The sequence below is a fragment of the Sciurus vulgaris genome (assembly GCF_902686455.1).
Source record: "Sciurus vulgaris genome assembly, chromosome: 12".
NCBI classification, from domain to species: Eukaryota; Metazoa; Chordata; class Mammalia; order Rodentia; family Sciuridae; genus Sciurus; species Sciurus vulgaris.
Window position 1 is genome coordinate 50,849,629 of NC_136473.1, and position 14,297 is coordinate 50,863,925.

Below are 14,297 nucleotides of genomic sequence, written 5' to 3' on the forward strand. Positions count from 1 at the left end.
CTAACGTGGCTCCATGGTCTCATTCCTTCTGTTGCTGTATGTCGTCCACCTGCGTGTGGTGTTAGAAAACAAAGGTGTCCTCCAATTCTGTTCTGTGGCACCAAAATGCACACTCCTGCATTTTGTAGTAGAGTCAAGCCAATGCACTTCGTCATTTGTCTCCTGACTTGTGCCAGTTTAACATGTTGTCATTTACTATGCCAAGGGACTGCCTTTTATCCTCAGGAATACTCCAAATAACTTCTCCTAGAATAAAAAAATTTTTTACCTGTTTGGATTATTATGAATTAGTTCATCCTCTCCTCTTACCACTTACCCTCCTCAGCCCCTTGCTCTGGCTTCTCACCACCTTCACCACTTACAGTTCCTTAAGAGTTCTCCTTGCCTCTGGCTGTTTGCATGTGCTTCTTTGTTCTTCTGGCTGCTGTCTCCTTACCCTTGCGGTATCCACATACACATCACCTCCACCAAAAAAGGCTGCAATATTGATGGGAAATGGTTTCCAGGTTTCATCTGAGTGTTCCTGTTCTGCTCTTTTCAGATATTTCCATAGTGTCTATGACTGTGACATTTGCTGGTAGGACACTTCTGTTGTCATATGGATTCTTGAGCAGTGGACCCTATCACCTCCCTGTAGTCACTCCAGCACCTGTCACACTGCCTTCGCACATGCTTGTTGAATTAATGTACTAAGAATGGGGAACCAGAAGCTCCTGATACAGAGTCGGAATGGTGCAAATCCAGTGTGCAAACACGGGCAAATTATTTTTAATCAAAATATTGCATTTTTTCAGACATGCATGTTTTTCATTCTTCTTTCACCTTTATCATTGCCTTGCAGAGGTGGACTTAGGGAAGCGGGAGGGAAGGTGCCTCTGAGGCTCTGGCCTATGCCAAGAGGGCATTTTTGGTGTGTGGATCAAGGACCAGGAGCCCTTGGGATCCTCCCCTGGCCTGAGGCTGCAGTTGCTGTGCGTTGGGCAGGGGAGGTCTTACAGGTCCAACTCCAGTAGATACACCAGCTGGTATCTGGATATTGCTCACAATATCCGGAAAGCTGTAAGGGGGGTAATGTAGTCAAAGGTCAGCATTTGCACACTCCTGGCAAGAGTGGCATGAACAACAGAGATGGGAGAAAGGCAACAGGCCTAGACCTAGAGGCAAGGGGCCTGAGATGCTGGCAGGGGGGATGTGGGAGAAGCAAGCAACTTCCATGCTGTGCCCAGCAGAGGACACACAGAGGGTGGGTCTCTCCTCACCAAGGTACTTGCTTTAGTGCCTTCAGAACAGCCTGATTCGTAGGAGATAAAAAGCTTGGAAGGGGTTAGTGCCTAGCCCATCTTGATGAACCAAATAAAAACTGGGTTCCCACCTACTGATCATTCACCTGATAGGGCACGTCATTGATACTTGAAAGTATGCTACCTAGTAAAATGAAGCACACACAGCCTCTCTCCATGTCCTCATTTACAAAATCATGCTCTATTTATAGCAGAAAAGTGTCTGAAAAAATATTTTCCATAATACAGCAAATTCATGACTATAATTTCCATGATTAAAACCAATATCTCTTAGAGTACACCCATGTATATATGTTGTTCACTGTGGAATTTACAAGATCTCTGGGAAGCTTGTGTTTATGTAAAATTTGCTTCCCATCTACTTAATTATGGGCTCCCTTTTCTGTCCTCAGTTGATTCTCTTTTAATATTCAGATGCTTTTTTCAGGACTGACCAATGTGGCCCTTTACTACTTCAGAACATCCCAGCCCTTTTTGAGACAGGCTGCCTGGAACTTGGCAACCTCCTGCATCAGCATCCCGGTGTCTGGGATCACAGATCTGCGCCACCATGCCCACAAGCCACCTGACTGTCTATATCACAAATCCAAAGTGCTTGATGAAATACAGACTGAAATTTTCAGTAAGGGAAAGGAGAAAAGTGCCAGAGGCAATCACAAAAGTTTTGTTAGCAAAACCTTTGGTAACAGGACCTGAGAGAAGCAAGTTGGCCATTGTGTTTCTTTCTTCTTTTTGGGAAATGGAGGATTGAACCCAGGAACTGGCATGCTAAATCCATATGTGGAGCTGCACCCTCAGGATAAGGGCAAGTATTCTGAAGTTCAGTTTGCCAAAATAAAAATCAAAATACCCTGTATACCACAAAAATTTAGCTAAATCAAAGTGCTTTCAAAATATTTCGTGTTGGGCTGAGATTGTGGCTCAGTGGTGGAGCATTTGCCTTGCATGCATGAAGCACTGTGCTCAATCCTCAGCACCACATACAAAACAAAATTAAAAAATAATTATAAAAATCCACTTTTAGAAAAATTTATAATTTAGAGCAGCAGTGGAAGGCTATATTGCTGCAATCTGCATGATGGTTAGTTCAAGAAACCAAATGAGGGGCAATGGATTAGAAAAGACACACAAAAAAAATCTGGGACCCAGTGGGTATTACAGTCTGGAGGAGTGTAATGACCATGAATGAGCTCAGAACATTTATTATATAGAATATATCATTGAAGGATATAGTGTGAGAAAATTTCTTCAAAACAAGCAGAATGAAGGTCTTATGTACAAGTATTATTATTATTACTATTGGCTTGTGCCCATAATTTTCTACCACCAGGAAGCTGGCATTGGAACTTCAAGGTCAAGAACTTGATAGCTCCAAAACTTCCTTTTGAGCAGGTTGCCACCATAGCAATGGGGCAATCTTAAACAGCACCTTAGCACTGAATGCTCCTGGGTGAGGCATCACCTCATGTCACAGGATGTTCAAGAACCATAATTCAGTCACCTCTCCTGACATCTCCCCCACCCCTTTTTTTTTAATGTTTTCAGTGCAAGTGATGTGCTATTATTTGATGTTCTCAGATTTCTTCTCAGAAGACACGGCATCCTATTGTTATAACAATAATTAGTAGTAAACACATGATTCTAAAATGTGACATATTGAATGTTTTAACATATCTTCAGAATTAGAATCATTTAAGTCATTAAGTATCTGTTCCGTAGGATCCACAAAATCATTCCTGCCTTCCTGAATATCCTGGGTGATATGATGTAACTCCATAAGATCTAAACTGTCATCATATCTTTGACCAATGTCCATTAAATGATTTTTAACCAATCCCATTGGGAAGGGTAATTTGCAGCTGTAACACATTTATAGACAGTAGGACAATGAAGCCTTTGTCTAAACTTAAGTGTGGCAAGTTCATATACTAATGACTGTAGCTTACAAAGCATTTAATTTAATCTTGAGCTTTTCATCAACATTTTCCTGATTGTGTAGGGCTTTGGAAGTATTTTGAGCTAAATTGTTAAGAAAATGAGCATTTTTGAATGATTTTGGATAAGGATATCACAATGTCATGGCAGAGACAGAAACAGATATCAAAGTGACTACTACAAGTGCAATATGATCAGTAATAGCACACCGGGATCTATTTAGCTGGGCATATCACACTTGAACTCCAGCATCAAAATACCAGGAATCTGAAATGTTAGCTGGGATTCAAACAAAGGAGCGTTGAGATAACACAGGCATTCCTTATCCTCTATTATACCTAGTAATGCAATTAGATTACATCCATGGCAAGTCGCTTGATATTTTTCTCCAGTTTTCACTTTTCTATTTCTAGAAATTAAAACATAAGGAGATTAAACACAGGCTTGCAGGCAATAGCACAAAGCCACTTTACAGCTCCTAAGCAGTATAGGGAGGTTATTTAGGGAGATGCTGGTATAATTAATGAAATCTAAGGCAGCTATCAAATGCCATGGGTCCTTTTGCGTGCCACCACCACTGAAAGTCAGCACATTACTAAAAAATCCTCCAGAAGTCATAGATCCATGACATGGTTGTCTCATCAATTCTGTGAGAACAATCCAAAATATATCCACTTCTTCCAGGGACTTTATGTCACAGGGCAAAATATTAGCACATTCTATGCACTTAGGGAATGTACTCAATTCTGTAGTAGGACTAGGGCAATAAGCTACTGGTGGATGGTCCATAGGAAACACGGTTTTGTCATTGGAGAGTCCCATTTTTGTAACTGTCTGGACATACCATTTTAAGTCCCAGGGGCCAGTGAAATTGACACCCCTGGCTCCCCGATAATGCTCTTCCTCTGGTTTACCTTTAAACAACCAGCCTGTTTATAGGGGATCAATGTATAGATAGATAAACTTCCCTATATCATGTATAATTAAATCCAGTTGAATGAAAAGTTGTAATAGCTTTATCTGAAAACCTTCCATCATTTGAGTATCATTTAGTAAATCCTGGAATGGATTCTCCAGTCCACACAGCTGGTGTACTAAATGTGGATCTGGGAATTAAGTCCAGTAAGTTTCCCCATAAACCTACTTGGCAGCTTAGAAAAGCCATCATAGCCACAAACATGGTGGCTAGGGACTTGGTGCCTCCCTGCTGTTTGATTATCTGCTCCATGTGATGTGTCAGATTCTTCAGTTGTCCCCACATTGGCCGTTTGGCATTCTGTGGAATTTTCTCTGCATTCTTCCTCTTCTTTCTCAGCTGCTTCTTCCCAGTAGAGATCAGGATCAGCACCTCCGTTCAACCTTCAGTCTTCTGAACTGTGGTTCCAGATCCTCCATGGTGGTGGTGAATAACACTCTGCCAAATTCAGGGATGTGAGTTACATCCATCTGCCACAACTGATTAAGCCACAAACCACATGATTAACCACAGTAGGTAAAACTGGAGTGTGTATTACACAGTGAGGACATTGATGAACAATTTGATGAGACTGTTCTTGGGTAACATGAAATTACTTGAATAAGCTGGAGCATTCTGATGGTGTAATGTATGAGAGGTTTGAACACAGTCATAAGGAGACAACTTCTGACAAGCTGCAACAAGATGATCAGCCATAGCAGTGCCCTTGGTTAAGGGGCCTGGAAGTTTGGAGTGAACGCTGATGTGTCCAATAAAACAAGGATGCTGACTCATTTGAACTGATTTTTGTAAAGTGTGGAGTAAGTGAAATAACTCTTCTAACTGCATGTATCCAGTGGTGGCTGATTCAATATGCATAGTGGCTCCTGCTGTAGAGTCACCACCACTGTAGGCATTAACTGACTTATTAGCAAAATGCAGTGAAGCACAAATGAGAGCAGAGGTATACGGAGTCTGCACCAGTTCAGTACAAGCTAGAGCCATCAGTAAGTACTGTGACTGCCTCACCTATCGGCTCAGTGCCTACAATTTGGGGGAAGATAAATGAGGTTATAATTGCAACCCAAATAAGTTTATCATGAGGGTAATGATTTTTTACTTGGCCAAGAAAATTAGAAAAAACTACTTGACATTCACATGAGGATTGCCAAATCCAATTTTGTTGTTGAACTGAAAAATTTACCACAATAAAAGAAGGCTCAGTTTTCACCAATTGCATGACTCAATTTCTGCCTTTAACAATAAACCGAGTGACAAAATCATGAAATGGGGTTAAGGTTTTGGAGGAGAGTGAGCAAGATTGAGGCACTCAATAACTCCTGAAGTCAGCCATATAGCCTCTTTAGGAGTAAGAGATTTAGGAAATATCAACACATATACAGGCTCCTGGGAATTAATTCTAGTAAGAAACTGCTCTTAAGAGCAGCTTCAACCATTACAATGCAGCTCTTGCTTCTGCTGTGAGCTGTCAAGGAAAGGCCAGAGAGGGCTCTCCAAATCATATATCAAATAAAAGGCCAAAATTCACAGTGGACAATTTTGTAGGCCAGGCAGTATCCAGTTAATATTCCCCAGCAACTGTTGAAAATCATTGAGAGTATGAAAAGCATCAGTTCAATTTGTAAATTCTGTGGACAAATCATGTGTCCTTCAATTAAGCTGCCTAAATACCAAAAAGGAGAAAACTTTTGTACTTTTTCAGGTTCTATGCACAAGCCCACTGTGGTAAGAGAGGTTTCCAAATATCCAAAACATTCTAAAGCATATCTGAATTAGGATGTGCCAAAAAATAGGTCATCCATGTAATGAATAAAATACGAATAGGGATCTTGCTCTTGCACCAGAGCAATGGCTTGATCTACAAAAGTCTGACCTAAGCTAGTACTATTAGCCATTGCCTGTGGCAAAACCTTCCAACAGTATCTTTTAACTGGCTCTTTAAAGTTAATGACTGGAACACTAAATGCAAAGCACTTACAATCAGCTGGATGTAAACGTATAGTGAAAAACAATCCCTTAAGTCTATTATGATTAAATAATAAAAGGAATAGCTGTAGGAAAAGAAAGTCCAGGATGTAATGCATCCATTAATTCCATGGTCTGATTAATTGCTCAGAGATCCAGCAATTAATTTAGGCCAGTGCAGTGTAGACATAACAACCACATCTGCCCCAGTGGCTGTGACACCCTGAAAAATCCATTTATTTTAAGCACCAGTGGAGTTCACTCTGCCTGACTAACTGAGCCCAGAATGACCTGTTTGAGACCCCAAAGCCCTTTTCACCTCTGGGTTTATTTGACAAGATGTTTTCTGTTGAGTGATAAGACAGAAGAAGATTTTGACCTGTTATTTTCTGGAAGTACTTGAACAATAGAACTGTTGGTCTGAGCCAATTTATTTCCACTGTAAAAGCTGGCTTTATCAACCCTGGTGACACTTAAAATCCCTTCATTAGACTACTTTGTTCCAATATAAGCCCCTCTGTGCCAGAGGGCAAAGGGCCATAAACCCCAGCAGGTAAAGCCCGGGGCCCCATTTCCAAAGTTAATACACACCTGGCAGTGGCACAGAGGTGATCCTGCATTTCTTTCTGTGACTCTCTATAGGTCATGAAAGGTGGAACATGGGATTGGCTGGGTTATATATCTTCTCTGGAGTGCAGGAAAGTATCCTTATTGTTTGGCGGGAGTGTTTCCCAGCAGAGGAAGTCCATTCACATCTGCTGTTATTCACACTCATCGGTCCAGTGTTTATCACAGTGCCAGCATGGACACAGCTCTGGGATGGGTACCAGCACCACTGAAGACTGGCTCTGAATTTTCTTTTGACCAGGCAGCTGCTGACATTCCCTCAGCAAATGTGCTTGCAGGCTTGCCACAGTTAAAACACTCCCTTTTGGAATTTTTATTTTTCCAGAGAGGCTGCAAAACTTTTAAAGCCATGGCCAGAGTTACTCCCTGAACATATGCACTACCAAATGTCAGCAAAGAGATGGATAAAATCAGAAACAGTTCCCTTCTTTTAATAAGGACATATTGCCTCCTGGCAAGCTCTGTTTACATTTTCAAAAATGGTTTAGTCAATAAATCACCAGACTCTGGGTCCTCAATCACTCAGTCAAAAGCCTGATACACTTGCACAACTAATTCTGCATAAGACTCATCAGGACCCTATTTAATCTGGCTGATATCCCTGTGATTTAAGAACAGTCGTAAGCTTAGTAACACAGCATCCCTTTCCTTGGATACTGTATGTCCCATGCTTACACCAGGCTACACTGTTCTCCTCGCCTCTTCTTCATTACAGGGTCTTCCAGGAGCATCCTCCTCATCTGACTAGTGGAGTTGCCCTGTAGCCAGACCCTGTTTGGGCACCAACTACTGTGACCTGTATGCTGGTTAATTCAGGAAAACAGATGAGGGGAGGTGGGGGATTAGAAAATACAGACACACACACAATGAGAAAAAAAAAAATGCTGGGACCCAGTGGATATTACACTCTCATGGAGTGGAATGACCATGAGCCAGCTCAGCATGTTTATTATATAGGCTATATCATTAAAAGAATTCATTATGAGAAAGTTTTTTTTGCCCAAAATAAGCATGAATGAAGAGCACAGCACCACATATTCACTGGAATATATGTATGCTTTTATTCTCTACCAATTTAATACACATCTATAAATAATATATTAATCATTTTATTTTATGTGGATTTGTATGAAAGTAGATGGCAAATATAAATGTTCATTATTAGTTCTAAAGTTTTACTTTAAAGTATTTTTCATCAAAAATAAACAATTGTCCCATAATCTCTTATAATTTCTTTCTATTTATTTAGCAGACATCACCTGAATAAGTAGCAGACATATTGTCCTGTTTCTGAGGACTTTTCTATCATTAAAACTATCATGTTACCCTGCACAGTCCAGCAAAGTGAGAGATATTAAAGTGAAGGAAAAGAACTCAATTGCACTTCTGGTTTCATTTCTCCTGTAAAACAAAGCATTTATAAATTTATAGAATTATGAAAAATAAATTGACATTTTGGTAATTCATAACATTATTGAAGACTGATATTAAGAGTTTACTATATCAAATTTTCTCATATTCAGTAAATCTAAATGTCAAATAAGTTGAGTCATATTTCTTCATTTAAATCCCAAATTTTCTTGGCCATAATGTTTCCTGAAAACCAGAGGAAAGTTTTTTTTGTTGTCTTTGTTATCCAGCCTTTTTGTACACAGTAATTTTTTAGTGTTAGTTTAATTTTATTCTAATTGTTTTTAATATTAGATATAATCTTGACAAGTATTATGAGTAAATCTACAACAATTCTCTAATTTTCAAAAAATTAGACAAATTATACAAAAAACAATAAATATAGATTCACATTCACCCTGACAAAATTCTAAATCTAATCTAGATTAGGTAGTGTAGTTAAGTTTCAATATTTTAATCTATGTATAATTCACAAAACGCTAGAAGAATTCATATAAATAGTTGTTGCTCATTGAACAACAACTAGTAGATTTTGCTGGCAATATGCAAATGCATGGCCCCTTCATGCCCCCACACCAGTGCAGTCCTGCTGGCACTGGAGGATTAGGGATGCTGCCTCAATGGCACTGGTCCTTCTGAGAGGAGGACTGGTACAGAGCAGTGCAAAAAGACCTTGACAGAAAGCCAGTATCCCTACAGCCCAAGGATGGTCCTCTTTCTTGCAGAAAACTGGATTGTCACTGAGTGCCTCCTGAGTGCTCTGTGGAGCAGCTGTGGCCAGCTCAGAAAGGTTTGCTGAGTTACAAGTTCCGTTTCCTCAAGCTGAGTGTCCCCCAATAGGAGTGAGTTCTTCAATCCTCCATTTTCTTCCAGAGCACATTCTGCATTGCTTTCAAACTACACTGTCATCAAAATAAGAATTGTGAAAATTTTGCCAACAAAATCTGTGTTATTTCTTCTTGGTGATAAATAAAATTAATTCATTAACTAATATTGTGTCAAGTTTCAGGCCGAGCTCTTTCATCTTGGTTGAGATCTTGGGTACAGCCCCAGAAAGCTGCATGGAACATGTGCCTCCTCCTCATCAAGGTATGCCCACCATGGCTCAATTTCATTTGCCTTTCTGTGGATGACTGTCATGCTGTCTCCTATTTTCAGGGGCAGTTCATCATCAATCTGAGGGTCATAATCCCAAAGTGCACAGGTGACTCCTGAATTCATTATGCCCATTTTCTCCTGAACCTCCATAAAGAAACTGAGAGCACTGTGTGTAGCCTTTGTCCACCTCCTCACGATCATGTGTAGCAGTCTGCATGTCACTGTAGGTCGTGGTGAACACAGCTGCTCCTGCCTCCACCCAAAGCTTACACCCTGGACGTTTTTACATGAGGCAGTACAGTGCAAAGGGATCCACCCACACTATCAGCAGCATTTACATCCACACCAAACTGCACCAGGAACTTAATGACTTCTGTGTGGCCTGCACACAGCAGTGTTGGGCGCTCTCTTGCCATCATCATTGGGCAAGCTTGGGTCATCAACTTAGAAATAATTCTCTGTATGAGGTCAAACTCTCCCACCAAAGATGAATCTAGGAGTAAAGCAGGAACTTTGAATTTCACCCTCACTCCTTGAGTTACCCTCTCTGAGCCAGTTTAAGCAAGTTTGTCCTTTTGTCAGGAGGCAGAGAGTCCTGCCCAGTGATCTCAGGTGGGCACATGCTCACACAGTCTTCTCCAGGACCTTCTGGCTCCCCAAATGGGTAGGGCGAAGGTGAGTATGGGGGACACTCCCTCAGATACACTTCAAGTACATGTGGAGCATTTGGGTTTGGTTTCTCTGTCTTCTTCTGGAGATTCGAGCTCCTGTCTGGGACACCTTCCAGCACATAATTGAGGCCAGGAGAAGGAGATGGTGTGTCACTGTTTGTGAACTGGCACTCCCCACATCCTCTGGCTCAGGAACTAAAGGGACCACCCCCTTCTCTGGTTCCATATGTTAATGTGGATTTGGAATTCCTGTGGGGATTTCTGAGCCAGCAGTCACTGAGGTGAGTATGATGTGACAAATATGGTCTCCACTGCAGCTATTGTGGGCTCTTATAAAAAAGCCTGAATATTTGGTCCATTTGGACCCTCTGACTCTGTATTAGAACCACATTTCTTTAGTGGCCTGGGTGCTTTAGACAGTTTCTTTCATAAGGCTTCTAAGTCAGCATCATTATGGTTTTGGAGGGTTAGATAAGAAAGATAAGAAAGGCAATAATTTGGTTGGGCTGAGTGGTTGAGGATTCTTTCACTTTAATAGTTCTGTTTCAGGTTCTTTCTGGACTTGCCCTGGCTGTTGGAGTAAATATTCTCTGGGTGCTGCTGTGGATTTGGGAAGTAGCTATGACAGGATTGCCATATACACTTGCAAAGTGTAGGCCTCTCAAATGTGTCTTAGTGTACTCTGCACAGCCTGCTGGAAGTTTTGGCCTGGAGCCTGATGCTGCGCATACATGGAATACATAGAGCTGGCTGCCATGGTCTGAGGTTTTCTAAAGGCTGCATGAAGGGTATCTTTGGAAGGCTGGGGAGTAAAGGGCTGGACTGCAGCAGCAGGTAAACTTTATGACTTAGATCCTGGAGAAAGGGTTTGGTCTTGGCCAACTGAAGGTATCTGAGGGGTTGCAGCACCCTTGGCTGCTGCCCTGCTGGTTTGGGTTCCCTTCCAATGGATGTAACAGCTGTTGGCAACTGCTGAGGATTTCCATCTGGCTTAATGTCAGAGGTGATTAACAGGTTTGTCCAAATAAGGCAAATTAACCAGTTTTGGTTTTCTTGGAAGAGGAGGAGGTACTTTAACCACACTTTTATTTGCAGCCTGCAAGATATTTTCACGGCTCTTGTTTTTCCTCAGTGTGCCAAAGGAGGGTGGGGCGCACAGTGGTCCACTGCGTTGAACATCAAGAAGGGATGCACTTGCTTCTCTTTCTCCCTCAACAGAACTTCCCCATCATCAGCTTGGTCCAGGGCATTCCTAGTAATTTGAGGCTCAAAGAACCTTGGCTCAGGAAAAGATCTTCATTTGAAGGACTCAGAACCAGATGAATGGATGTTTGTGAAGAGGATCCAGATCTTATACCGGGCAATGATTATCTCTTCCCTGGCTGCTCTGAAGTCCACGTGGCCAAGGAACCATTGGTCCAGGCAGGCTTCACCAGCAGTTCAGGCCTGAGAACACCCACCCCATGGTAGAGGACTGGATGTTTGGACATACTGCAGCCACATGGCTTTGGCTGACACCGCTTGCTTAGGAAACTGTCCATCAGAAGAAACCAGTAGATTTCCATTTGCTGCAGTGCCACCTTCTTCCACAGTGGGTCCCTCAGCTACCTTCATCACCAGGCATCTGAATGTACACAAGTGCACATTTTGAAAGGCAGCACTGAATGATGTCTCTCAAAATCAATATTGCTGCTCATCAACAAAGATTATAGCAAGGTAAACTCCTCTAGAATGCAAAAATGTAGATCTTAATTGACCAAAAATAAAATAACAAAAGAAAATAAAAAAATTAATAAAAAACTAAGAACGTGATGGGGGTGATTAATCCCACAGAAACATAACCTAAGGCATTGCTAAATTATAACATCCTTTTCCTTCTTTCAACTGTTTATATCCAGGACAAAGATGTCACATCCTGAAGGACTTTGATTTCATTCGTTTCAGTGTGATTTTTTTCAAACAGGTGTTCATGTTTGAGTCCTTCACCTAAGAAGCCCTATCGCACATTTCCCAGAACCAGGGATAAGAAGAGAACACTGCCTCTACACCCAACTCTACACAGCACAGCTGAAAAACCTTGATTGAATCAGCAATAGATGATGACAATGCTTCATTTGAGTTGTGACTGCACATACAAGGGTCCACAGAAGTCAGCATTTTAAACCCCGCTGTGACCCCTGAGTGACATCAGAGGAACCTAAGATACTGATTCAGCACCTATTCCCTCATTTCCATCAAGAAGGAGAAATCTTCCTAATGTGAAACTCAACAGAGGGAGAAAACCCAGTGCCAAGGAGCTGCTCTTTTGCCATCCACTCTAGGGTCCCCAGCTGACATTGAAGTTGACCTCTACCCTTCCCGTGTGCACTGGCCACTTCCTTTGAAGGAGACAGGGAGCCTGCCCCAGAAGGCTGCTGCATTCCCAAGACAAGTGCAGGTGCTCCTTTGAGTGTCATTCAAAGACTCCTTGGGGAAATTCTTTCTTCTTCCAATTAGGTTGATTAACATCCCACATCAGCTGCTTCATGGGAATGCAGTTACCTCTCTGTGTCTGATAGTTGCCCCATGTCCAGGGATGCCTACTCTTCAAAAGCCAAGGTCATTGGGCAGCTCTGAGAAACATCCTGCCCCATCATCAGCCAGCTGGGGTTGTCCTGGATGTTGGACTGCAGCCTGGGGGGTTGCCCTACAACACGAGGTAGATGAGTGTGGGCAGGAAGATGACCACAGAAGGGGCTCGTTCTTGGTGATCTTGATGGCGTTGAAGATGTGCTCGCTGCACTGGGTGATGCAGGCAACTATCTCGAGGCACGTGATTCGAGTCCATCTCAATATTGTCATCGCTTTTACCACCATGTCAGACACTCCTGGAATATCCTCATTGAAGGGACACAAAGCATCTGAGATGAAACCCAGGGAGGTCCTCTTCTGATCCTCTTGTGAATGGTGAGGTCCTTCTCCTCATCATCAGTGGTTTCTGGACAGAACATATATTTGTAGAGGCGCGTCATGATGTACTTTTCAATCTGATCCATTTTCCTCTCAACTCTTTCTGGAGGCGCTTTTCCACGAGTCTGCATTCTTTCTGCCACATTCTGGTAAAACTCCTGAGCGCACTCTGACTGTTCCTCAATGCTCAAATCCCTTTTGTAGTGCATTCCTTCCCAAAAAATCTTGGTCTGTTTATAGCTCTCTTGTCCGGTCTTGTGGAAGGAATGGACTAACTCTATTCAAACCAAAGTATTCCCTTCCCTCCACATTCCTGAGCAGCTAGGCTATTCTTCCTGCACTTAAATGCTTACAATTCCTAGTCATGGAGTCAATTATGAGAAGTGAGAGCCAACACATTGGGTTTTTCCTTTATGGATGTGAGGTGTGGCTGTCCCCACTGGCAGCCTCCTGTGTTCTCACCCTCTGCCAGTCTTGGCAAATTTCTGAGCATTTCTGTACCATCTTCAGAAAATCCATTCCATGAGGCGTCAGGGAGAAGTGGGATACCTCACTGAAGATTCCTTAGGGTCGCTGTGTACCTTCTCTTCAGCACCTAGCCCAGGGCACACAGCAGGTGCTTGGTAATCATGTTTGAATGAAGGTATAAAAATTCTGTTCATGGACATCACCTCACTTTTCTTCTGTCATAACTTCTCTAAATCAACTTTCCTCATGGCCCCACCATCCTGTACATCCCTTTTTTGCCAAGCTACTGGCTCTCTCCCAGAGGTTCCCCAATCCACCAGCTTCCTACCTGTCATTTCACTCTGCAAAGGACCCCCTTTAGGATCCTCCTTCATTCAGAAGCAGCAAGATATTACAAATAATAAAGAATGTTTCTGCCTCACAAATATGATATTCCTGCTCCCAAAAAAATGTGATCTCTTTAAGTAAGGGCAACGGACCTCCTTTTTACTTGTGACCTGACCCGTTCTGTGTGAGTTTGTGCATATGGAGGGAGGAGCTCTGAGCCCATTTTCTATTGGTCGTCATTAATAGCCATCATTGGATGAGTTGTAAAGACAGAGATTTAAGCTTATGGTTCTGGTTCAATTGCAGGGGTCAAACCTGGGGATGGTCCTGCTGCAGAGTCCTAGGGTGGTGCAAAGTGAGAGACAGGGAGTATGTGAGAGACCTAGCCAAATCTGACTCAGCCTTGAGATAACCCCTTACTTGAAGGAATGAATTAATCATCCATGAAGGCAGAGTCCCAATCTCTTCTTAAAAATTCCTCTCAGTTCTCCCCCCACCCTTTTTGTTTGTTTTGTTTTGGTTCTTTATTTTGTACTGGGGATTGAACAACTGAGCTACATCCCAGCCCCT

General features: G+C 42.2%; 1 pseudogene across 1 annotated transcript; it reads right to left on the reverse strand.

Moving 5' to 3' along the window:
* Positions 1–9,234: 9,234 nt before the first annotated feature.
* LOC306641944 (apoptosis-stimulating of p53 protein 2-like) lies at positions 9,235–12,824 on the reverse strand (annotated as a pseudogene). Its single transcript has 2 exons — positions 12,612–12,824; positions 9,235–11,587 (listed from the first exon to the last, which is right to left on the reverse strand). The product of its transcript is annotated as an apoptosis-stimulating of p53 protein 2-like (transcript).
* Between the last annotated feature and the right edge of the window lie 1,473 nt (positions 12,825–14,297).